Source organism: Gavialis gangeticus, unplaced genomic scaffold (genome assembly GCF_001723915.1).
Source record: "Gavialis gangeticus isolate Ggan-Ray unplaced genomic scaffold, GavGan_comp1, whole genome shotgun sequence".
In the NCBI taxonomy this organism is placed as follows: Eukaryota; Metazoa; Chordata; order Crocodylia; family Gavialidae; genus Gavialis; species Gavialis gangeticus.
Window position 1 is genome coordinate 39,008,716 of NW_017729027.1, and position 27,283 is coordinate 39,035,998.

Genomic DNA, 27,283 nt, shown 5'->3' on the forward strand with positions numbered 1-27,283 from the left:
CTTTGCTTGGAAGTTTGTTTCAGATCCTAGCTGCCCTGACAGTGAAGTAGCACCTCCTGATATCTAGCCTAAATCTGCCCTCTGTCAGCTTGTGACTGTTATTCCTGGTCACTCCTTGTAGTGCATGGGGGAACAGGGACTTCCCCAGTGCCTGCTGGTCCCCTCTGACTAGTTTGTAGCAGGCCACTAGATCTCCCCTCAGCCTTCTCTTATGGAGGCTGAACAGGTTCAGGTCCCATAGCCTGTTCTCATAGGGCCTGCCCTGCTGTTCCCTGATCTTGTGAGTGGCCCTCCTCTGGACCCTCTCCATGTTGTCCACATCCATCATGAAGTGCGGCGCCCAGGACTGGATGCAGTACTCCAGCTGCGGCCTGACCAGTGCCGCATAGAGGGGGAGTATCACCTCCCTGGACCAGCTTTAAATGCATCTGTGGATGCATGACAAGGTGTGTTTGGCTTTCCTAACTGCATCCTCACACTGCCTGCCCATATTCATCTTGGCATCAATGATGACTCCAAAATCCTTTTCTGCCTCTGCACTGACGAGAAGGGATTTCCCCAGCCTGTAGGTATGGGGATATCATTCCCATTTTCCATCTGGTGTAGTGTTCTCTTATAAGTTTCAGGAGGTCCAAATTTTCCCTATTTAGTCAAGGAGGTTTCCTAGCTCACTGACTTCATTTCCTGTGGGATGGGATGGACTTTCCTTGTGCTTTGTGGATTGCATTCTTAAGGAGCAACCATTTCTCATGGACTCCCCTTTCTAAGAGGCCATGATCTCCTAGTGCCTGACTGACCAGTCTCCTGAGTTTGTGAAAGTCAGCCTTTCCAAAGTTGAGGATTTTTGTTTTACTCAGTGATTTGCCCACCCTACATTGAGCAGAGAAAGTGATCAGTTCATGGTTGCTGTCACCAAATTTCTCCTTGATCCTCAGATTGCTCACCAGATCTTCCTTTTTGGTCAGACCCAAATCCAGTAGTGTCTCTCCCTTAGGAGAAGGGACTTATAATAAACAAAAAAGAGTTCATACATTGGTTCAAATGCTTCTCCAATAATTAAAAAAAAATACAGAACAGTGGCAATACATAGGGGTGCATGGGGGTGCATGTGCACCCCCTGATAGTGCTGGTGCACCCCCTAACAAGCTACACTCCCTGCTTAGGTGACGGGCAGGGGGGAAAGGCAGGAAAGCTGGTGCCCCCCCTGAGAGCACTGGTGGGGGAGTGGGAGTGTCAGATGAAGTACCATGGCCACTTCTGGGAGTGCCGTGGATGCTTCCTGGTTGGTGAGATTGGCCACAGCAGACGCCCCTCCCCCAGTCAGTGCGATCAGCCATGGTTGCTGACTAGTTGCTGTGGGAGCATGTGCCCCCCCTGACTAAGGTGGCGCCAGTAGCCCATGTTACAGAATCAACCAAATACATTAAATTTGTCACTTCTTTCAGGATATGGCACACTTTCAAATACCTCATATATCAGTCTATACTTCAATTCACTTCTCTTCCGAGGCCAGCTGAAAAAAACAGGTCATAATAAGTATAAGCAAAAATATCTGAATTTAATGGTGTTGCGCCTTTGCTCACAGTATGAATGTGAATCCTGATATTTTAAAAATAATTATTAGTTTCAAGACAAGAGCTTAAAATATCAACAGCAACAGTCAAGCTTAACCATAATACATGAATGGGAAGATAAAAAGTACAGTTGTTTTCATGGCAAGTTAATTGCTATTTCAGACAAAAATTCTTATAATACCGCCTGTATGATGCATAGTAGGAATTTATGCCATAATTTTCAAACTCAGTTGCCTTATGTAAGGAACCTGAATTAATATTTAGGCAGCAAAATTATTACCCACTGATTGGAGGCTCTGTGCAGTGGCTCAGCAGTGGTTCTGCATTGTAAGAGAGAGGATTTTTCTACCTTCAAGCTGTGCAACTCTACAGTTTCCCCTACTAGATGCTAAATCTCAGATCTGGGGGGTTGTTCCCAATCTTGCAAACACATAAAAATTTAAGTGCAGCTCTACCTTGTGATGCTGGGAGGTGGGCTCACTAGGTTAACAGTTATGGAAAGTGTCCTGAGAGTGGAAGATTTGAACCTTCATATAGCATCTTAGCAAAGTACCATAGTCAACCTGTTGGCCACAGGCTAAACAGGACTTAATATACTTTTATACCCCTCCTGGTGGAACTGGGCCAAAAGCAAAAGATAAATATAGCTCACGGTCTGTTTCCATTTAATCTCTTTATTAAAGGGCAAAACAAAGCACTGAGAGTGAATTTGTTGAATAGAAAGAAAAGATGGAAGAAGATTGTGCTTTGGAGATTTATTTAACAAATTTAATAGCCAAGAAGATTGAACACTATTATTTAATTAATCTGTTTAAAATTGTTATCAGAAAAAGATATCTTTTGAAATGAATTGTCCAATTTATAAGAGTGCTCTAAAGTATGAGGAAGTCATAAATTCTCCATATAGAACTGTTGCCTTTCATTAAAAAAAACATCTATACTTTGTATCTGTAGCCCAAAAGAAAGTAAGGAAGATTAAACATGATGCCAATTTATCTTATGACTATGAAAAATATGACTGTAAAGGAAAAAAAGTTATATTAACATACAAAGCATATTACTGCATACCTCATTCAAAAGAAAACTTTAAAAATATTTATTATTGTTTAAACAATACATAATATGTGAAGGAGCAAATGCAAAATATTTATATATTTGGGGCTAGATCCTGACACTTTATATGACAAAAAAGCTCTAAACATAGAAAAAACACAGTGCTTTTGGTGCTCAGACTATGGTGATTCCATTGCCAGAGGATACTGTTCATGGGACTAAAGCAAAATCATGTACTAACTGGGGCAATAGGAATAAACACAAGCCTAGAAATTTGATCTCAGTTCATTTGGTTGCAAATTACAGTATGTCTCAGGAACACTGGGTTTCACTTACCAAAGATGTAGCTCTTTTCTCTGTGTAGTTTAATCCAATGTAAGTGGCTAATAAAATTAATACTACATATGTTTTGAAAAAGGATGAGAATCTTGATTTGCATACATAATGAATATACTTCAGGAGCTCTGGCTGAGTATGCAGTTGAGCACAAGAAAAAATTGAAAAGAGCATACACTGTTGTTCTTGAGTTCTCCTTCTCTGAGAGAGTCCTCTAGGTGGTACTGTCCAGATTGCTCTTTGATGAAGCTAAGATGGATTGGTTCTTTATGATAGCGATTTGTGATAAATAATTTTACTATTATTTTCATTTATAATAGATGACTATTTTCTTCTGGTCTTGCACAATGATTTAGGCTTGTTACAGTTACTTGAAATGTACCACTCTTAAGATTGGGCATATACTAGATATCTGATGTAACAGAGAGACTAATGTTTCTGTCTGTAATGTAATGATGACTGTCTCCTTTGATTAGAGGCAAATATTCAGTTATGCTGAGGAGTGATAGTCTTGTTTTAATAGCCCTGTCCCAGAAGGTGACAGAGCCAGAAGTCTTTTGTTCCAGTTGTGGAATTTGTGAGAAGAATCTGAGTGATCACATGTTTTAAAGATGACAAGTTTTCTGTAGCCCTGGCAAGTAAAGAGTTCTTTGCTGTTGTCAAAATGTTGCTACTGCCACATGGTTCTTGGTGGTTGACAGTTTGGCTATTCCTTTTCACTAGGTTCAAAATCAATTTACTGCTACTGTGAAACGTTCCATTCATAAAAAACAGTTTCTTGGACTGACAATTTGATGGGTTGTGGAATGCAGCCAGAAGTCATATTAACCCCCATGGATGAGGCAAAATAGATTGCCTTTTCTAACAAAGAGGTACAAGTAGGATAGTGATAAAAGTTATAATTTAGAGAAGCTCCTTAACTCAGCAGACTAGGAAAACTGGCAATTGGGAGACAGTCCTTCAGTTAGGGAGTAGCTAGTTAGTTAGATTAAATGACTGTATAAGCTTGTCTACTGCTCCACAATAGAACTTGTTTAGTTCTCTTTCATGCCTGACCACCTTTACTGAACCCAGCAATTGCTACAACTAGGTCATATTCCTCTCTTAGTTAACCAGTTAATGGTTACAATTGACAGGAATGTGACCTTTTTCCTCTGACATAGATCTTACCATAATTATCTAGGCCTTCATGATTTTGGGACTAGATTACTGTAATGTATTCTGTGTAGGTAGAGATACTTGCTGAGAACATTTGGAAATGGAGCTAATGGAAAATACAGCTGCCCTTTTTTAAAAGAATGATGTTTAATGGTAGCATATTATAGAATATTAAACTAGTTCTCTGGGATCTCCAGTGACTGCCAGCATGCTCCTGGATGGAATTAATCTATAGACCTGTAAATACTTTTAGTTGTAGTTATCTGAGTTCCCAGTCTCTTTCTTTCTCTCTGGCTCTTCCACCTTGTTCTCCACACCTTGCTCCCATCTGCATCTTGTATTTTGCTGATGTAGCCACAATCAGTGGGAGGTGTTTGAACTAGAACTCTCTTATAAATGGGAGGATGCTAGAAGGATGATTCTGAACAGCCAATGTGTTTAAAACTAGTGTTTAAAACCACTAGCTTTTCAGCATTTGCTCCAAAGTTGATCTTTAAGGCATGGGATGGCTAAAAGTTACAGAGATTGTGTTGTTTAAAGTATAAGTTCTTTTATCTCCTAGAATGTGTTAATACATGCATAGAGAAGAGTAGTTGGGATACTCTGGCTTTAGGCTGTCCTTAGCCTGAGGGGGTTTAAACTCATATCTATCACTTTCCAGAAGAATGTCCTAGTCACATGGGGCCTTTGTACATGCCACAAAATTGGCCTTTAAAGCTGCTTAAATGCCCTTTTGGATTGCTTTAATGGTGTTGCTGTTTGCACATTTGGCGGTGTATTCTGCTTTAAATGACTTCGGTACATAGCAAGTTTGCTGCCTAAAAAAGTGCAACAGTACATGGGGCACTAGAAGCTAACATGTTCAGGGCTTGGTGGGACCTGCGCAGCTCAGGGGCTGTGGGACCCGATGGCAGCCCATGCAGGCAGGTTTCACTAAAGAAAAAAAAAAGTGGGTGGGTTAGGGTGAGCACTTTACTACTGGTGCGATTATGACCAGACCATCCTTATAATGATATAGATCCATTGATTAAATCCATAATGTGAAGAGGTTCAGTGACTATGATTTATTGCAGAAATCTATGAGCCAACACACTGATAAACTGACCAGGGAGGTGCTTTACTTCCCATATTGGGGATCATTACAAGTTACAAGTATGGATATTTGGTTCTGTGGGGCCAAGTAGTGGCAGCACACCTTGTACTGCTGCTTTTGTCCCCAGGGAATGCCCATGCCACACACATTTTGATATGCAGCAAATTACCCCAGGAGGGGTAGGGAAGGCTGAGGCCAGCACTGAGCTGGCCCCAGCAACCTTACCTGGGGTCCTGGAGACCTCTTGGGACTGCAGCAGTGCTGATTCTGCTGTGCGGAGCCTGGCCAGTAGCTGCAGAGCAGCTCTGGGCAGCCCAGTTTCACTTTTTAGCAGCATGTACTGCCCCTGCATATGCTGCTCTGCAGTCTTCTTTCCTGTGGGTTTGTTGATTTCTGGATATCCAGGAGTTAAAAAAATCCATGGGAAAAAACTGCAGAGCAGCACATGCATAGGTAGTGCTCCCTTGCAGTGCAGAGAGCATCTAAATGTGCAGAGTTTAACACCAGAGGTGTGTTTGCGGTGCCACATACTTTATGGCCACACGCATCTGGATGTGCAGACTTGTAGAGTTCTCCTGCATGAGATATATTTTTGTGACATTTGCACTGGCATCAGGATTTAGCTTATTATAATTTCTTGCTCTGTACTTACCTTAATTACCTTTGTTAAGCTTGTTTTTCATTCTTCAGAACATTGGATGTGGTAATATTGATAGGAGAAGGCTGTTATCACCAACTGAAATACGCATAGTGCAGGTGCATCCCCTCATCTTTCAATTTTTTTTCAAATAACCTCAATTTAGAGCTGTAAATTATATGGCAAAATTCCAGGCCTGGGCTTCTATTCAACTGACCTAGTTGTGTCAGCTTCTACAAAAATATGTGGTAGCTGGTGATGTGGACATTTGTTCACAACTAACTGAGGACGTTGCAAAGTTCTTCCCATTTGTTCCTTACTGCAATTCATAACATGAAATTAGGTCTTTTGAGGTCATACTTTAATACATTAGTCCCCAATATGTGATACTGATTTCAAAATAACCAGTGAGGGACATATTCTGCAACTCTTTGGCTAGGTACAGACATTCAAAAAGTCTGAGGTGGAATTGATCTGAGTTATGAGGTTTTCTGTATGTGGCATAGTCTAGATTGGTACCAAACAGAACAAGGTGCAGTCTTAAGATGAAGAAAATTTTTACCTGATCTGGCCCCTGAAAGTGCTCTACAGCCATGACTAAACAGAAGTGCTTGGCTGCAGAGCTCTTTAAAAGGGCCTGATCCCATGAAAATCTGAACCTTCACTGCATTTCATGAAGGTTCAGATGAAGATGCTCCAAAATGGTGGCTCAGCCCTGCTCTGGCTCTGTCTTCAGAATGGGAGGGGGGACAAGAAGCAGAGGGAGTTTGATTTTGGGTTTTTTCAGCCAGTGCTGGACTGTGGGGCTGGTGGATTGGAGCCCCCCCAAGGTGGGAAGGGGGGCTCCAATCCACCCGTGCAGCCATCCTCCAGTGCTGGCTGGGGAACTCCTAGAACAAGCTCCCCCTCCTCCCTTCCCTCTCCCCCTGCCATTCTGAAAATAGCACCAGGGCTGGGAGGGGAGAAGGGTGTTGCTATGGAAAGAGTAGCTGCAGGTGAATAGTGACTTTAAACTAAAGCTGGATTCTCCAACTCCTAGGACCCAATGGCAAACTTCTTTTAGGTCTGGAGGATCACTGTAACTTAATGTAACTTATGGGGAATGAGTTACAATGGAGATCTGCTCTTCTGTCTGCACGTCTTCTGTCTACACTGTGTGGTAGACATACTCTTAGTTCACCTTAGAGCACTTCTGATATTCCAGGGCACCTAATTTGTGAAATCTGTACAGGCTTAAGTAGGAGGTATAGGCTGAGAAGCTATGGTCAGTAGGCCTGTGTGAACAGGGAAGTATTCAATTTGGATTCTTATTCAGCTGATTCAGAGGACAGTAATTCAGATCACTGTCCTGAAGCAAAAGTGTGGGGAAAAAAAGAAGAACAAATATAAATTGAAAGAAATGGATTGAATAGGATAAGTAGAAGGATTCTAGTTAGTAAGCTATATCCAATCCTTTCCAAGAACAGAAAGTAGCAGGAGATTTACTAGGTAGGAAGCCAAGCCAGTCCAGTACCTTTCAGACCCTGTTGCTCAAGCAGAAACAGCTCACAAAAGGCACAGAAAGCCTGTAGACAGAAGCTTATGTGCTATTTCTACATTCCTCCCCCTGAGCACTGTGATTGGAAGGGGACTCAGGGAAAGATCACAGTCACTAGCCAGCTACAGATGTCTGTCTTTCCCTCCCTGCTTCCCCTCCATCTTCCCATTTTCTGTTCTCCTGAAAGGCTGTCTTCCAAATCTCTGAATCTCTGAATCTTTTTGGAATCTTTTCCAAATCAATTTGGAGGGTTTTTTTCTTCTCCCGATTTACTTTGGATTCAGAGATTCAGCCTCCGAATCAGGCCAAATCTTCTCTGAATTGAATTGTGGATCGAATCTTTGCACACTCCTAATGGTTAGCCAATATGATGGCAGTTTTAGACATGCACAAAACTGGAGAATTGGTGGAAACAGGTTCCCATGGAAATGTATAACTCTTGCATCCTGTGGAAATCTTATAGATCACTTACTTAGTTGTAGGCAGTTAAATTTAGGTGATAAAATGGTCCTTTTTAGATCTGGCTCTAACATTTTGTTATACTAGGGCCCAGATAAGAAATTACTTCTCTTTAAATACTTAATATGCCTGGATTTTATTGCCTTTCAATGTATAATGTTATCTGATAGGTGTTTTGAATATTGCCTATTTGCAGTAAGTTGTGTGTTCCTTTGTGGAAGCATAATCAAACAGTGGCAGTTGATTTAGCAATTGTCAATGAGTGAGTGTTGGGTAAACTGTTAATGGAGCTATCTAATTACACCTGACATGTATGCAAAACAATGCTGAATGATAAAGAACATTCCTGAGCAACTTCAAATGCCCAGGCCAAATATGTGAAGTATTAATGTTACCTAATGAGAAACTTTATTTACTTAATTAAAATACAGTGCCTGTGTGCTAATACAAATGAGAATAGTCAATATGTAGCTAGTGGGCATAAACAAAAGGGGATTACCTATCTGAAAAACACATTTACTTTAATTACAGAAGTCACATTCTGTAAGTCTGTTCCTAATGAAAATGGGAGGGCATTATACAAAGAACTGAGGTTAGCATATTATTCATGAGATTCATTAAAATTATGCTACAGTGGCAGTATATTTTCTTTGCCATTTTCCTAACCAAGAAATATTTCTAAGGGAACTTTATTAGTATTTTATTGTAGTTAAGCTTTATCTTTGATCTAATTTACTCATACAGTTTCCTTAGTGACTCTCAAGGGACAAGAACAATTGTCCTGTAATTTATACTAATGAAGCTGATAACAGATCAGTGCTCTGAAAGGGACAAGTTAATCCAAATATAGATACTGCAACATGGCAATCAGCAGGAAACATAATGATGTATTCACAGAAGGAAAGTAAAATGCAATCTCTTGGACTAAAAAGTCACTTTCTGAACTACTTCTTTACAGAGGAAAGTATATCTTGACAGCAGCACAGCAGCATCCTTGACAATGAAACTTTCTTTCCAGAGTTCTTCTGGATGTGGAGTAGTTTCTTTTGAAAGTGTTGATGAACTGTATTACAGATACACCTTTTCCACTGTGCACAAATACTGGAGTTGGTAAGAATTCCTTCCCCCCCAAACTTGTGATTCAGTTTATATTCACCTACTGGTGAATGAATTCCAAACGTCCATAGTGCAATGATCTTGCTTATATGCAGTCATCCTGTATTTTGCCAAGTAAATACATTTATTAAAGGTCTTGGTCCCAATGAATGAATAGGGGTGAATATAGAAATGAATGATCCACAGTGCTGAGTCACACTGTGGTTCAAGACTTGGTCTAAAGGGTTTCCAAACCAATACAGGTAAAGGCACAAAGCCTGACACCAGATAGGGTGCTGTAACAGGGAACCTAGCACTTCTGTTACTATAAAGGAGAAACAGCAGCAGAGAGAGCCCCAGGTGGGGAAGGCTGCTGGTTATGAGCTACAGAACAGCAGTTCCCCAGGTATTTAGAGGCTGAGTGCCTTTTCAGGGCTGGCTACTCTGCAATAGTATAACAGGGCAGAGACTTGCAAAGGAGACAAGCCACTGCTACAGTAACTAGGCAGTGTCTGTAAGCTGCCCTGGAGTTAAGCCAGCAAGCCTAAATAGAAAACACCTGAGTGTAGGTGGGGAAGCCACATGACCAGAAAGGGGCAGAGCCTATGATGCCCAGGCCCTGATTCAGGGTAGTCAGTCACAAGGCACAGAGTATACCTACATCTATAACTGTGACAGCCTGATTTCAGAAGTACCTCACAACTCCCTTGGCTCTCACTGTAGCAAATGGAAGCTGTAGAAAATCAGAGCTCTTACATATGGAGGGAATAAAATGACAGAATAAAGGATTTCTGTCTCTCCAGTTAGCATTTTTTTTGTGTTGAGTTGTATTTCCTGTTTGCCACATGGGGCTGGGAAAGACATTCTCCCCTCCTGTTGCTACAGGAATAAGGGTTAATTTTTGGCTTCTTCAGAAGCATGGGCTGTTGGCTGTAGCAAGGTTGGAGATTTTTGACTAGGGTGTACTGATGCTCCTGCTATAACTAAAAAATCTAGAGGTTCCTGGTTAGAGGGCCTTGTTCCTGCACTCAGGGTCAGATTGCTCATTACATCAAGAAACTAAGTTACTATGTGGATTGTGCAGTTTTTCATAGATTTTATAGACATTAGGGCTGGAAGGGACCTCATGAGATTATTGGGTTTAGCCCCCTGCCCAAGGGTCAGGAAGTTAGCTGGGGTCAGATGACCCCAGCAAGATAAGCATCCAAGCATTTCTTAAAGATATCAAGAGTAGGTGCCTGAACCACTTCTGGGGGAGTCTGTTCCAGACTCTGGAGACTTGGACAATAAAGAAGTTTTTCCTTATGTCCAATCTAAAAAGGTCTTGCAGCATTTGTCACCATTAGACCTTTTCTTCCCTTGGGGTGCCCTGCCCAATTCCTGATACACACCACTTATATATTTATAGGCTGCCACCAAGTCACCCTGGAGCCTTTGCTTCTCCAGGCTGAAGAGTCCCATGACTCTCAGCCTCTCCTCATAAGGCCTGCTCTCTTGACCTCTAATCATGCATGTGGCTCTCCTCTGGACTCTAAAGCAAAAGGCCTTCCTCTGTAGCAAGAGGCACGGTCCTCTTTCTTGGACCTTTTGGCCATGTCCCCACATGCAGACACGTGTGGTTTGTGGCACTACAAAACTCTTTGTGGCACTACAAACTATACATATTGCACATTAAACTCTGTGCAGCACTGCTAATTTGCGGTGTGGGGGCAGAATTTGCTACCAGGATTTCCCAGTGGCAACCCTCCCTCCCCCCTCCCCAGAAAAAAGGTGGCACAAAGCATGAGAAAATAGTGTGTGGCAAGACAAATGCAGAGGTGGGGACACACACAGAGTCTCCACACACTGTGAAGCCCCTGGACTGAGGCACACTTCAGAGTAGCTGGCTAGGGCACAGTGCACCTTGAGACAGGGGAGCCTGTGTCCCTGTCTCCATTGACGCTCCCCAGCTGGCTGGGGCACAGGATGCCTTAGCGCAGGGGCAGCTTGCTGGTTAGCCCCATGCTGAGGCACCCTGTGCCCCAGCCAGCCCCCTCCCCACCACTGCACAAGGAGCACAGCTGGGAGCTGGGAGGAGCTAGGTATGCCCACAACAAAGGGCACATGAGGGGGTGTGCACCGTGGCACAAATTTGTACCATTACTCTTTGTGCCACTGCAAGAGCACACCCCTGCTCATCTGGATGCTGTCTTTGAGAGTATATAGTGTATATCAACAACCAATTCCTGACCTTGTAGTAGCAGGACATTGAGTCCTCATCCTTTACCTGTGGCAGGCTATGTGTTTGTGGTGTTTTTGGGCAATTTGCCTGGTAGTTGTGTGAGAGGCTTGTTTGTGTAGTTCTCAGACAAACACTCCTATAAGATAGTTTAGTCTGGGATGATCCTGTTTGGAGTAGGGAGTTGGACTAGATAATCTTCTGAGGTCTGTTTCAGTCCTAATTTTCTATTATTTAGATTTCAAAATATGAATTTAACAATTGGTGCCTAGCTTTGAAAATTTTTGCTTTAGGTCTTCTTTTCCCCTAAGTAAACATCTTAAAAAATATTAGAATTTATCTCTAAAAAAATTCACCAGTGCTTTTTTAGATAGATGAACTGGAAACTTCAAAATATTGTCTATACAAACATGTTTGCAACCAGCCTTAGCCAGCATGAATATATTTAACTGAGATTACATTATGACTACATCAGATACTTTGCACTTGGTCCCTAAACTGGAGGTTGAATGGGCCTATTGCAGGCAGCAAGCTGGTATTGATTGTGAGAATTTCTTTTTGTATTCACAGGTTACATGTAGTGGGGCAAAGAATACCAATGTGGTAAGCCAGAAAGCAACATGTATCTCCTGTGCCATGTTGGACTGTGTACCTTTGCTATCATGTCACCAGAGCTATAGATCTGTGTGCTCTATTGTCAGCAATGGGTCACGAACATCAAACCTAAAAAGATGTAAATGTGGAATAATACTGCAAGTAATTTTGTCATATCTACTCATGACAAGTGCTGCCAAAAAACAGTGTAAGTTAGTCCCTGAAAGTCTTCTTCAGAAGCAGGCATTCCTTCCATAAAACAGAACTCATCCAAATAGCAGTTACAGAATTGCACACCTGGGCATACTGCACATGCTTTTAGCTGCAGTAAAACATGAAAGCACCGATTTTCAATTGCATCAATCTGTTTAAAGCAAAATGCTGATGACCTTGAGTCACAAGATCTTTAGCTGCACATTAGTCTATAATTGGTTTGCCCATCAGTGTGAACTTTTCACTCACTTGATAAGATAATTACCTCTGGCTTATATTAACTTATAGCTGCTTTCTCAGAAAACAACCTGATTGCTAGATGTAGACATTTTTAAAACAAGCAGCTGCGAATAGCGCCTAATTCATTTATGTTTTCCAGGACCCAATTTCACAAACTTTAACTCCTACGTGTAGTCACCAATGGCATTAGGAGGAATATAAAAAAAAGTAAGAACTGTGGTTTAAAGCAGGGTGCATGGAATCAAGCTCTGTTTGTTAGGGCTGTGTGAAGCTTTAGGTGCTGATTCAATTCAGAGGAGATTTGGCCCAATTTGGTAGCTGAATTTCTGAATCTGAAATGAATCAGAAGACCAATTAAAAGGTCTGAATTGATTCAAAACTCTCTGAATTGATTTGGAAAAGATTCGGAGAGCTTTGGAGATTTGGGCCGTGCCCTCTGGCTGCTGCAGGGAGCTGGACCTGGACTCCATACTGGTAAGTAGTGGGTGGGGCAGGGGGAGGTCTTGGAGGTGGGAGGGGACCATGGGGGGGACCCTTGCCAGGCCCCATCCCCTGCCTGCTTCCCCAGACCCCCTGAGCACCCCTGACCCTTGCCTGCTCTCCCAGCCTCCCCATGCCCACCTGGCTGCCTCAACTCCTGGCCCTTTAAAAAAAAAACCCCAAACCCCTGGGCTCACTGGCTGCTGCAGAGACTTTGAAGCTTTTGGGGTCTCATGGCAGAGCCCCCCATGCAGCACAGGGCAGTGGGTGGCAGCAGGGATCACACCCTTGCCTGGCAGCAGCTGGTGAGTGGAGGCTTTCTTTTTTGAACAGCTGGGAGAGTGGGCGGGACAGCCATTGAGAGCGGGTGGGGGATGGGGCCCATTCAGAGGTTCAGCTGATTTGGTGGTGGCCGAATCTCTAAATCAGATTTGGCTGAATCAATTCGAGACAGTGATTCAAATCACCAGATGGAATCACTGTCCCCCGAGTTGGCCAAATCCAAATCCAAATCCAAAGTGACTTTAGCTGCTTTGTGCAGGCCTACTATTTATACTCTGTATATATTGACTCCAAGGATCTATAATGCATTACAGGTAAAACCTGAATTTTGGTGGCTGTAGGGACGGGCTCTTTCAAAAGAACAGATATAAGATTCTTAATGCATACACAATGGGTTATATCACACTTAATGTGTTCTGTTTCTTTCTTGTTCATTAAAAATTCCCCCTCCCCCTAATTTCGTATTTCAGAAAAGAAACAGAAATCACCCTTGGCTTTGTCCCCCACCCCTAATCCATTATAAATATAAAGCTGATAGATTTTTTTTCCTGTGTGATTCTAAAAGGGAGAGATCATCCACAAAATTCTTCCTGCAGAGTTTGAAAATTGACACTCCCAGTTGTCCTCTTGAGATATTGAAAATCATTATAGGCTCCCTGCACTAGCCCAGTATTGTGTCTGGCTGTTAAAATTCAGTCCACTCTCAAGTCTCGTCCTGCCTGTTGCCTTTTACATCCAGTATTATCAAAGCATGTACACTTTTGCAAATGTACGTGAAAATGCTCTGCCTTTCTGTGTTTTGGGCATATGATATACCATTACAGTTTTCTAATCTTCTTAACCTCCAGTGTTATACTAAATAATTCAATTAGCATACAGATATAAAAATTTTCTTCCCTGAAAACAAAGTTAAGGGGCTTATCAAATGATCTTGGAAATTAGAAGTGAGGCCCATACAAGAAGAACCACTACTGTCCTGTTTGCATCTGCTAGTTCAGATTATAATCTGAAATGACAACAAAATTGCTAATTCAAACCTTTCCATTTTCAGTCCTTGTCATAAAATTAGCAGAATTTACAGATTCATTGGAATCTGATAAAGCAGATATCCTGGCTTTTCCTGATAAAAAATCATAAATTCTCTGATAAAACACCCCAAATCCATGATCAAAATTAAAGGCCCCCACAGCCCTCCTGGCCCAGCTCATGCCCCTCACTCCCTCCCACAACAGCCTCCAGCCTGACTGGTGCCTCTCACTCCCCTCATGGTTCCCCAGTCCTGCTTGTGCCCCTTGCCCCCCCACCCATGGCCCTGCTCCCCAGCCCTGCCAGAGGAGGCCCCCAGCTGCCAGTGCTATGGTGCCAGGGACCCAGGTCTGCATCTCCCTGTCCTGCAGATCTGTGCGGGGTTGGGGGGCAGGACAAGTGCACACTGTGTGCAGCTTCCCTGAAGGGCTGATAGCATGCCACTTTGGGTCCACATGGGTGGGCACTCCTTTGGGAAGCTAGCTGGGGGTTGAGGGATCAGGGAGGTGTTGGGGAAAGCCCCACATGGAGTGCCTGCCTGCCTGGCAGCATGTGGACCCCAAGCAGCACACTATTGACCCTTCAGGGAATCCACACAGGAAAGCACAGAGACTTCTCAGGCTGATAGTGTGCTGCTCTGAGTCCACACGCTGCCAGCCAGGTGGGCACTCCTGTTGGAAGTTGGCTGGGGGTTGAGGGAGTGGGAAGGTGTTGGGGAAAGACATGGAGTGCCTGTCTGGCCAGTGGCACACGGACCTGGAGCAGCATGGTATTGGCCCAAGCGGGCTCTGTGTCTCCATGTGCAGCTCCCCTGAAGGGCCGATACCACGCTGCTCGGGGTCCATGCACCGCCGCCTGGGTGGGCACTCCATGTGGAGCTTTCCCCAACACCTCCCTGCTCCCTCCGTCCCCAGCCAGCTTCCTGAAGGAATGCCCACCTGGCTGGCTGTGCATGGACCCAGAGCGGCATGCTATAGGCTGTTCAGGAAAGCTGCACATAGAGGCGCAGAGCCCTCTCAGGCCGATACTGCACCAGTCATGGTCTGCATGCTGGTGGCCGGGTGGATGCTTCTTTCCCTAACACCTGCCTGCTCCCTCAGCCAGCTTCCTGGAGCCAGCTTTCCCCCCAGCCCTGCCAATTCCCTAAGCTTTGACCTGCAACCCTCCAGCCCCCTGCAAGCCCCACTTTCCTCACAGGCTTCAGAAAGGAAAGTGAGCCTGAGCCAAGTCTTGGGTAACTAAAAGCATCAGGCTCCACCCTTTTCTCCTCTCCCTCTCCCTCCAGGCAGGGTTGGGGGTTTTCCACCCTTTTTGCAATCAGCTCTTGCAGGCTGGAACTCATCCAGCCTGTAGAGCTCTTTGCAAAATCAGGCAGTTTGCAAATTTCTCTGCTAAAAGTTAAATCTGCTTTTTCTCTGATAAAAAAGGGAAATTTATGGGGGGTGGGTTTCTGTGGGAAATGGAAAACCTGGATCCCTGCTGATAAGGCCACACTGTAAACAGTTCTACTATGGATTCAAACTTGCAAGCCCTCAGTTGTCAACCATATATGCTTTAGTACCTACACCCCAACCCCTATTCACTGACTATGAAGTGATATCAAGTACCTGAACATGAACCTGTTTCTGAGTTTATTTTTGTTATTTTTACAAATAAATCATCTGTTAAAATGATTGGATTTGTTGTAGCGTAATTTGTGTTTAGAGTTGAGAATCCTCTTAATCCTTTGAGTGATTTTTGTTTCATTTTGTATTTCATATATCCTTTCTTTTGTTTGATGAATTGATTTATGAGCTATTAAAAAGGATTCCATTTTTAAATTTAATTTATAAATATGCTTTTATTTTTTCCATACAGAGCTAGATCACAACTTTATATTTTAAACTAATCCAATTAAAATTGGATTTAAGATGACCCTGAAAATAATTAGATTATATATATGAAAAAACTATACATATGTTATAGTTTTCCAGGTATAGAATCTAAAAATTGGAGATTTGCCTTGAATTTGTCCCCTTCCCAATGCTATAACAGGTAAAATAAATGTGGAGGATGGAGAAGGAGTCAGGTAGGCCTGTTGCCCTCTGCCCCTCAACTTCTTTCTTTTGCAGCCACCTTCTACCCCACTCTTCCTGTGTAAGTCAGACCTTGAGCACATAGAAATGAAGGGCAAATCTGAAAACACTGACCTTGAAATAAACATACAGGTAACCATAGACTTAATTCATGAATAATTGATGCCTTTTTCCTTTTTTTGAAACTCATGCAAGTTTTAGCACAGGTACTCCATAAACAAACATTTAACCAGCACTTTTGTACCTACTTATAGGTAGGTGCAATATATAATAATTAATCCCAGTATCACTGTTTACATGTGTGTTTAAGTGCAATGATTTATTCTGCTACTGGATACCAGCTGTATCTGACAGGACTATCCAGCACTGCAGTAAATTAGCCTGCTGCACCCTAATTACTGTGTATGTGAGCTACACTTTACTGTGCAGAAAATTAGTCTGTTGTGCAGTAAAGCGTCTCATGTAGATGTGCCCACTATGCATGACATTAGTCCAAATCCAAAATGCTCATGATCTACCATACAGCTCATTAAGCTGGGCCCCAGCAGAGTCAAAAACATTTTAAGCCATGGTGTTTAAGCTCAACACTGTTCATTATGTGTATGTACTCTATATATCCAACCCCCCAAAAGGATCCATGTGCTAATTTGCCCCAGCCATGACAGGAACTCAGGGCTAATGACTGGAACTGGGTACTCTTGTTGCAAGTCCCGCGATTCTCCAAAAATTTATATGTAGATAAGGTGCAGGGCAACCTGGTCTGGCTTCACCTCATGAAGACTGGAGCCACACTAACAGTTTGTGACTGACTGAGAGAGGGGCTGACAGAGGGATTCTGGGTGAACTGTTTGGAGCCCTGCTTGGTGATGTTTGTGAGACAGTTAAGGCTGGTGAAGAAACAGGAATCACTGGACATGGGAAAGAAAGGCAGTTGTTCATGGCCTGCATTGGTGGTATAGTGGTGATTCCCAGCCAACGCAGCTCTGCTTTGCCTTTTTCACAGTTAGGGCGGCTAGGAGCTGGAACCAACTTCCAAGGGAAGTGGTGCTGGCCCCTACCCTGGGGGTCTTTAAGAAGAGGCTGGATGCCTACCTGGCTGGACTCATTTGAGTCCCGTTTCTTGTTTTGGGGTTTTGTTGTTCTCCCGCCCTGGCGGGGGGTGGGCTAGAAGATCTACTAGGTCCCTTCCGACCCTAAATCTATGAAACTATGAAACTATGAAACTATCTGTAGGACTGAAGAGGGAGTCAAAATGTGTTCAACATAGGAGCTCACCATGATTTTAGGAGTCAGTGCTAAGGGGACCTCAGCACAATGGGCACAACTCTATATCTTATTCAGATAGGCCATGTTAACCTATCCTTGTGGTAAGTTTGCCCAGTGTGGGCCATGTGTTTTATTGTCATGCTCAATGCTGGCTTCATTTAATCAACTTCATAGTTGGATTCTGTTACTGAACACATGTTGCTTTTGGTACCAGTTTAATGAGACATAATGTATTTAATAAGGCTTCCTTGTATGCAAATGTAAGACAGATTGCTGTTTTTTCCATGCTGTTTGGGGGGGGAAAAGTCCTGTCTTAAATTTGAGTAAATATGGTAATACTTATCACTGCTTGATTTTTGCAAAGTGCCTTAGTCATATTAACTAATTAATTCTTAACCTAAGACTGAGGAACTTCCAGTATTCCATTGTAAAATATTATAATGGAATCCTTTTCCTATTGAAGTCAATGCAAAGTTTGACACAGGTTTGAAGGAGTCAGGATTTCACCCATAATGTACCTTGTTTCAGGGGGCTGAGTGTTTGAGATTATGTGGCAGTATCCTATAGCTTGATTTGAGTTAAAAGGTTGGCTGTGCTGAAGGAAGCACCTGCTATAGGCTTTCAAAAGTTATAGTGGATGCCATTGAGGTCTGAATTTTTAGAGGTAAAATACTTTCAAGAGCTTTTGCTGAAGCACTGTTCTAACATACATTTCCTAATAATGGCTATTTTATTCTGGGGTTGATAGACTCTTTATAGTTTGTCATAGATGCATAGATTGTGAGTCTTTAAGGGACCTCGAAAGACCATCAGGTCCAGCCCCCAGCACCAGGCAGGAAAGACAACTGGGGTCAGGTGACCCCAGCAGGGTGACTGTCCAGTTTCCTCTTGAAAATTTCCAGGGTAGGCGATTGCACCACCTCTGGAGGAAGCCTATTCCACCGTCTGGATATCCTGGATGTGAAGAAGTTTTTCTTAATGTTGAGCCTGAAATGGTCTTCCAGAAGTTTATGGCCATTACTCCTGGTTATCCCCAAGGGCACCCTGGTGAGTGGTTGTTCAGCGAGCCCATAATGTATGCCCCTCATGTAGTGGGAAGCTGCTATCAAGTTCCCTGTCAGCCTTCTCTTTTCCAGGCTGAAGTCCCAGGTCTCTCAGCCTTTCCTCATATGGCTTGCCATGCAAGTCTCTGATCATACGGGTGACTCTTCTCTGGACTCTCTCCACGTCCTTGTTGAAGTGTGGCACCCAGTACTGGATGCAGTACTTCAGCTGCAGTCTCACCAATGCTGATTAGAGTGGAAGACTCACTTCCCTAGTTTGGCTGGGGGTGCATTGATTGATGCATGCCAGGATATTATTTGCCCTGTTGGCTGTGGCATCACACTGCTAGCTCATATTCATACTGTGGTCTATTATTACCCCCCGGTCCCTTTCATTCATGGTGCTGGCCAGTTTGGTGTTGCCAAGCCTGTAGGTATGTAGGGTTATTTTTTGTCCCCAGATGCAGCACTTTGCTATTCTCGATATTGAATTTTATTTGATTCTTATCTGCCCAACTTGTTAGCCTGTTTGGGTCTGCCTGTATCTGCAACCTATCTTCAAGCATGACCACGCTTCCCCATAACTTGGTGTTGTCCGCGAACTTGGCCAGTAAGCTGTTCACCCCCACATCCAAATTATTTATAAAGATGTTGAAAAGCACTGGACCAAGCACCGACCCCTAAGAGACACCACTGGCCACTTCTCGTCAAGATGACAGATCCATTCAGTAGAACGCTCTAGGTCCTACCCTGCAACCAGCTCTCTACCCACCTAACTGTCTCATGGTTGAGCCCACAGTTCTCCAATTTTCTCATAAGAACATTATGGGATACTAAATCAAAGGCCTTTTGGAAGTCAAGATATAAAATGTCAACCTCTTCTCCTTTATCCAGGTGGCAAGTCACCTGACTGTAAAAGAAGATGAGGTCAGTAAGAGAAGATCTGTCCATGATGAAGCCATGCTGGTTGTCATTCAGAATCCTACCTTTTGCAAACCTACTGCATATAGACTACTTGATGAATTTTTCCAGGCTTTTTTGTGGTATAGAACTTAGGCTGATTGGCCTATAGTTACCTGGGTCCTCCCTCCTCCCTTCCTTGAAGATAGACACAACATTGGCCATCTTCCTGTCTCTGGGGACCTCTCTGGAGCACCACGAATTTTGGAAAAGTTTCGCCAGTGGTCCCACAATGACTTTGGCCAGCTCCTACAGCACCCTCAGATGAAGTTCATCCGGTCCTGCAGATTTATATATATCAGATTTTTTCAAATGACCACATACCGGTTCTACGGTTATAGTAGGAAGGCAGTCATTCCTACCCTGCTTGTTCTGTACCCACTCTGGCATGATTTTACCCTTGGCCCAATGAAAGACCGGAGCAAAGTAGTCATTCAGGAGTTCAGTTTTCTCCTGAGTGCCGGTAACCAACTGTCCTGAGTAGCCTCACACTCCCATTTGTTTCCTCCTATTCCCTACATACCTATAAAAGGACTTCTTGTTGTCTTTGATTCCTATCACTAATTTTAGTTTTGTTGCTGCCTTAGTCCTTTGAATCTGTTCCCTACAAGTGTGGGCCATTTTTGTATAGTTCTCCTTGAGGCATGCCCCAAGTTTCAATTGTTTGTATGCCACTTTCTTCTTTCTTAAGTGGACCATAATATCCCTGTTTAGAGAAGAGTACTTCCCAGCCCTTTTGTTACCTTTCCTCCACGGGGTAATAGACTTCCTTTGTGCTTTGAGGATTGTGTCTTTAAGGAATGACCACTCTTCATGCATTCCTTTCACCTTAGGCCCCATGTCCCACAGCCCTTTCTCTACTAGTGACCTGAGTTGGTTGAAATTTGCATTTTTGACATCCAAAGCATCAGTTCTGCTATCTAATATGCCTGCCTTGCAACAGACAGTGAACATGATGATTTCATGGTCGCTGTCACCCAGGCTACCTTCTATGTTTAAGTTGGTCACCAGGTCGTCCCCCTTGGCCAGGACCAAGTCTAGAATAGCATTACCTCTGGTTGGTTTGTGCACCTCCTGAGGCACCTCCTGAGTTAGGAAAAGCTCTCCGATGCAGGTCAGGAAGGAAAGTGACCAATCCAACTTGGCCGACTGTTTCTCCCAGGAGACATCTGGATAATTGAAGTCGCCCAAGATGACCAGGTCCTGTGCTCTTGTGGCCTCTGCCAGTTCTCGGGCAAACTCTAGATCGAGTTCCTCCCCCTGGTTTGGTGGTCTGTAGTATATACCTACAGTTAGGTCTCTTTCGCTGCGCCCGCCCCCTGCAGTTTGACCCAGAGGGTTTCAGGCTGTCCTGTCCTTAGATGTTGATTTTTATTTAAATTCATGAAGAAGTTTAATGCATGCAGTGGTCATGGCAGAATGCTTACAGTATCTCTCCACAGCTTTAGAGACCTGAGTTTGAGTCTTGCTCTGAATTCATGCCAAAGGTTGCCCCTGGTAAACTGGTCATCTAGCCTAGAAAGTCAAATACTAGCCTCAGTACTCTCTTATATGTCTTTGACTACAGAAACTGGCATAACATAATCACACCGGCCCCAGTGGGCTGCTAAATTCAAGTGGATGTTTGACCTTTTTGATAGGCAATCATGACTTTTTTGATAATGTATTAATATTCTTGTACATTTGTAAATGAAGATAGTTCCTAGAAGCTCCACTGGGGACTAGTCCCATTGTGCTAGGGACTGTACAAGGACATATTTCTTGTCCTAAGGAATTTGCAAGGCCCTGATACTACTGACTTACATGCTGTGAGTAATCTTTCTAAAGTTAAGTCATATCTACACAATAGAATTACCATGCTTGATGCCCTTTAAATGTGCTGGGCATCGCTAAACCAAAAGCAGAGTAACTGCATCCTGATAGTGCTTTAGCCATACTGTGCTTCATACTTATGTTCCAGCTCTATAGTTGAAAAGCTAGAAAGGTGAGGTTCCCTGGGAGAGTTTCAGCCCTTGGAGAATACTCTCCTTTCCTGGCCAATCAGCTGACTGGTGTGGCAGGAAAAAGCTGGGTGGGGGGAGTGGTTGGAGGGTTCATTTTCACCTAGCAGGAACCATCCCAGAGCCCCAGGATGGTTTTAGCTGCAGAATAATGCCTTGTTCTTGCACCCTTTGGGTCACTCAGGATGGGTGCCTTGGATGGAAGGCAGACAGAGAGCCCATATACTGGGATAGGCCTTTGCCCTGCACAGACTGGCTCCCTGAGAGAGGAGAGAGGAAGGGAGATGCCCAGGGCTTGAAACCTGGGTTCTTGCCTGAGGGAATGTTTGTGTTTGGTAATACCCCCACCACCTTGCACAGGCTCAGTGTGACTGCATTCTGTTCATTGGCTTGGGCACAAAGATACCCACAGCAGGGCGAGCTGAACATCCTCAGTAACTGAGAGAAGTCATTCAAGTTGTGAGCGAAGAAACTAGTTAGGGCACTGCTTAGAGCCAGTTCTTTTCCACAACTTGAATGGTTGTACATTCTCTTTTTGTACCAGGAAGGCTTTTCTCTCACCACAAAGGTAACATCTGCCCATGGCCATAGTGGGTATCATAGTAGTCTTATATGGTGAAGCTGTAAGATGCTGAGGGACACATTAAAGTGAGACCAAAGGGTTGTCATACAAAAAATATTGTCAAATAGATTGCTGCATGCAGAGTTCTTCAGGATAAAACTCTTCATCTGTTGCATTCACTTCTTCATGTATAATTTGATTTAACATATTAATCAGGGTGGAAAATAAAATGTAATAGTTGCTGTAAGAACATTATAGGACAGATGTGGATATTTCCTGTTTTCTTTTTTAGTCAGGTCAAAGTCATTCTTTTCATAAAACTATTTTTTATCTTAATTCTTTAAATCATTGTTTTAATTTCCTTTTCCTGTGGTTGTTTCTTCCTACCAATGAAATTTTGTTTATTAAGTGTCATCATTTAATATAAGTAATAGCATAAGAGTAAGAGAAAACAAAGAGCAGTAGCATTATTCACAATAAGCACATTTATGAAGGTAATTTTGCTTGCTGCTATTTCGAAGCAAGTCAGTTCCTGATTTGTAAGGCTGGCAGATTCCACAGTTTTAGGTGTTTATCAGTTGCAACATTCATTCTAAGCCAATAGGCTGTTTCTTTGATCATATGTTGGAAGTTTCACAATGTCAGTGAAGATAACCCAGAGGTATTTTGGTTGGATCACAATGGCAGCTTGAAAATATCTTAGGATCCCTTGCTTGTTGGTGATATTTTACTTCAGTAATAAGCCAGAAGTATAACAAATGCTTATTCTGGCAAAGTTACTAGATAATACAAACTTATTCTGGGATAAGTTACTAAATTTTACTCTTAGTGAACTTAAGAGTATATATGTCTTCCATTACACATTATTTACTTGTACCAGGCAGACATTCAATATAGAGGTAACAGAAGGAATAGTGTAATAGTGTACTGATCAAGATATCTAAAAAAATTGCTCTCTCTCTCTCTCTCTCTCAAAAGATAGATAGATAGACAGATAGATAGATAATTCTACACACACACACACAAACCCTCAAACCAATATGGCTAGAACTTTTTAACCTTTTTTTGTTAGGCAATTTACCTAATGTATATAATAGTCCCATAGAATAACCCATGTGCTGTCATTGGACCTACCTTTTTTGCCTATTAGTATTTACTGCAAGTCATTCCACAAGAGAAGATAAGCACAGACATTCATAATCCACCTGCACCATGTTTTGTATGGAACATATATATTCAGTGAAGTGGCACTTGGATTTTTTCTTCAAAATCTCCTTCTTTCTGGCAGCCTCCTGTTGATAACCTTTCTCCTGGCCTTCATTACAGGAAGTCTCTCTTGTGTCACTATGTTGTTTTTAAAGAAACCATTGTAGCAGTATATGGAGTTTATGACCTCTTACTGCAGTAACCCTTCTACCCTCCCCCCTCACCCTTTGAATAAAAATCGCTTGACTGCCATTAATTAATTGCCATTCTATGTTATATTTGCCATGTTAGGAAAGGAACCAGGTAAGAGCCATGAACATATAAGTACTCATAGGTAGCAGGTTGTGAAATTTAATCTCCCTGAATATTTTATGTGTATTCTCATGGAAGAGTATGATTTTTGTCGAGAGCCAGGATAATTAGATTTTGTGGTGATTAGTTCCCCCATTTCTTTTTGTTACATGAGATTCCCTCATTCTTAGTAATACTCATGTTGTCTCATTATATTCTCATTTCATAATGGCATTAAGTAAAATGTTTTCTAATGTGAAACAGTGCCTCATTTTTTTAGGTATTTGGCTTTAATGGTATCTGGAAGAAAGATAGGTTTGAAATGTATAGAGGGCAAGGGATATTTCATTGGCCCCTTGGCTCTTTATTTCATTGTTATCTGTTTTGTCTACAGGACTAGTTCTGACTGCAATTAATATTCCCCAATACAATTACAAAATGATGGCTTCCACTGCAAACATTTGTTTCCAAATCCAATTGGATTCCATACTGGGGCATAACAATCCTAAATCAGCTACAGATGAAAGTGAGGGTTTTAGTGCCGAGAATTGAAATAGAATGAATTAATTTTTCTCTTTGTACAGAATAATCTAATTTTACCCTTCCTAAAGGTTGATAAAATTCCCCATTGGTGAAGATAAAGATACTCCCTGTAATGCTTTAAGGATTCATTTTATCTTTTATTCCTCCTTTTATTCAAAGGAAAGCAGAAGTGGTCCTGGGGTTCTTAAAACATTTGATTCTACACAGAATATTAGAATGATTATATAAAGCAATTTTAGATACTGGGGAGACAGATGTTGTAGAATAGTGACTGAGAAAGAACATTAAGTGTATTTCAATAAAACTATATTTTAATGTCTGGTGCCAAATCCTGCCCTATGCAACTCCCCTGAAGTCAATGGAAATATAAGGGCTAATTGCGGCCTATTGTCACCAATTTTTAATTCATGTAAACTATTTGGTAATATTTCTTACATATTTACATTATTCATCTTTTATGCTCTGTATTATGGGATCAGTTGTGCCATGAAGGCACAGCCCTGAATATTTGGAAATACAGAGACCTCCTTTCTCAGCGGGGAGCTCTGGGATGGATCAGGATCTTGGAGATGCAATCATCTCCAGCAGCTCCAGGAGACATGTTTACATTTACCCATTATGATGGTGCATGCTTCTTTCTCTCTAGCCAGCCAGTCCCATCTGTGACTTCTGTTTCTGTGTGTAAAACATCACTTTTCACCAGTCCTTGCCCTCTGCCCTCTCAGAAGAATTTGCGCCTTAACCTTGCATGGGGTTTTATCCTTTCTGAATCTACATACTGGTTAGCATGATCCTTAATCTATGGCGACATTTGTACATGAAAGCATATAGTGCATATTATAAATGGTTACTGTTTGTCTGAGATTTCTTTACATTTAATGACCACAATGGCTACAATTCTAGATAAAATTCTAGCCACAGAATTATATAGAGAGTATAGAAAAGTAGACTAGGTGTGTAATTACTGTATTGAATAGAACAGCAGTTCTTCTGACATAAAAGTGTGAAATTTGGGAGGATATTGGGTTGTCTATAATCCTCTCAATCCTAGATCAGTTGGCAGTTAGAATATTGTCATTGCACAGTAAAAAACTGTTCTTTTATAATGGATACATAGAACAATGTAAGATCTTCATGAATGTGTTCACACAAAATTATTGAACATATGCATCTTCACTCTTACCATGTAGCAAGTCTACTACAGTCAAAATATCATGAAATTAAGATGTCACAGCAAAATGTAGTTTCTCTCTGTTTTCCCTACCCTGGTATACTGCTACCAATGCAGTCTTGCATCTCAGGGTAGGTCCATTGGCTCAAATCATCTGTCACAGTCTGACTCTTCACAAGAAGAGGAAAATCAAATTATGGAGAGTAATGAAAGAAACTCAGTGTTGGTGCATAAAGTTCCATACTGGAATTCAGGAAGCTTGCTTGCTTCATGATATTGTAAAGTGAATTTCATGCTTGTGAAAGCAGTTGGATTGATCTGTTAGAACAGGGACAGAGCACAGATATTATTCCCAGAGCAGATAGTTGTACAGCACTGCAAGCTTTGTCACAGCACCCTGCCATTGTGCCTTAACAGCATCTTATGGTGACTAACTCCATTAGTGAAAGGGGAAATCAAGCTACCTTACCTATTTAATCCTCTCCCCTAACACTTGTAATTCATTTTTCAATTATCATCAGCTGTGGGTAGTGTGGAATTATCCTTTGAAGAATGAACAGGGCACATTTTAGCCCCAGAAAAGCTATGCTTGGCTCAAGTTGCTGATGCAAGGAGTGGGGCAAGGTCCAGGGGGAATAGCCAGGATGGATTTATTTTGGTGACCTGGCTCATAGCATAGCCCTGTTAGCTTTTTCTAGGACTGGTTTCTGTTGCTCCTTCACTGGTGGGGAAAGGAACAGTTGATCTTGAGTTCATCAACCTTAAAAAGCTTGCTTTTAAGGTTGCGTCTTTCCCCTCTGGGCAGAAGTTATAACTCCTCTGTGTAACAGGGTCTCCCTTGAGGCCCTGTTGTTAAGGAGACAGGGGCATCTGGAAATAATTACCCTGCGAGGGGTGGGCCCCAGCCCTTAAGGAGCCAATGGTGACCAGACTCTAAGAATAAGTAGAAGAGAGGGTGAAGGAGGGATGCCTTCGGGCACCACTGACAGAAAGAGAGAGAAGGACCTGAGAAGAGGGACACTGATGTGGGATCAATGGGAGCAGAGGGATTCCAGAACCAGGATTCTCACCTCAACTTACTTTGAGTCCATGAGAGCTGCGGTGAGTGTAGGGAGAAGCAGAGCTGCGCCGTGGGCGGGAACTGCAGCCGACATCCAAGAACGGAAAGGCTATGGTGGGTCAAAGGGGGCAGTGAGAGGGACAACCCCTGCCTAGACCCTGAAGAGTCCAGGTGGCTTCGGGACCCTGAGGGGAGAGGGACACTGAGAGCCGGGAAGGCAAGTCCCAACCGCGGGAGAGCCTCAGAGCACATACGCCAGCTCTGCCAGGAAAAGCCGCAGGCGGTAGCTGTAACAAGCTGTTAATTGAATAATTGCTGTCAATAACGGGACAGACAGCAGCCATAACAAGCAGCTAATAAGTTAAGTAATGGCAGAGACTAAGACTTGGTGTGACCTCTGTGCACCGGGGTATTAGAATGGGGCTGGCCAAGAGGCTGGGGCCCCAAGGATAGTCTGCTGGATTGCAGCTTCCCGAAAAGGGGAGTTTCCTGTAACAATAGAGACCCACAGAATAAAAGCACTAAAAATCAACTTTAGTCAGGGTGGTACTTCCCATGGGTACTTCTATATGTGACAACCTCTTTCTCCCTGTTTCATTTTTTAAGATCCAAGTTGTGGCAGGCGGGAATTACGAGGAAAAAGGGGGTACTTGGCGGATGCGCTGACACTTTGTATTACTTGCTAGAAAGATGGTCAGAGTTCAAGGCACTGCCAAGCTATCTCCACTCTAATCTAGAAGACAAGAAGGGAGAAAGCAAAACATAGTTTAAAAGAACTGAGTTGCATAGATTTAAAGGAATGGAAAGTGAGCTCTGAAGTACAATTGTGGGGAAGATAAATATGGATTCATTGACATGCGGAGGCATTTACCAGCACTGAATGGTGATCCTCAAGCACCAAATTCATTGAACTGGACATTGTGTGCAGATACCTGACTTTTGACTCTCAAAACAAGGACTCTAGGCCCAGTTTAGTAATGTCCCAAAATCTTGCAGTGGCCAGTGGAAACATTACGAGGCCACGTTGAAGGCATACCTTAAAAATGTTAGGAGGATTTGGCTGTTGACTGTGCTGCAACCTCAAAGAAGCAGCAGCCCATTTCAAGCTAAA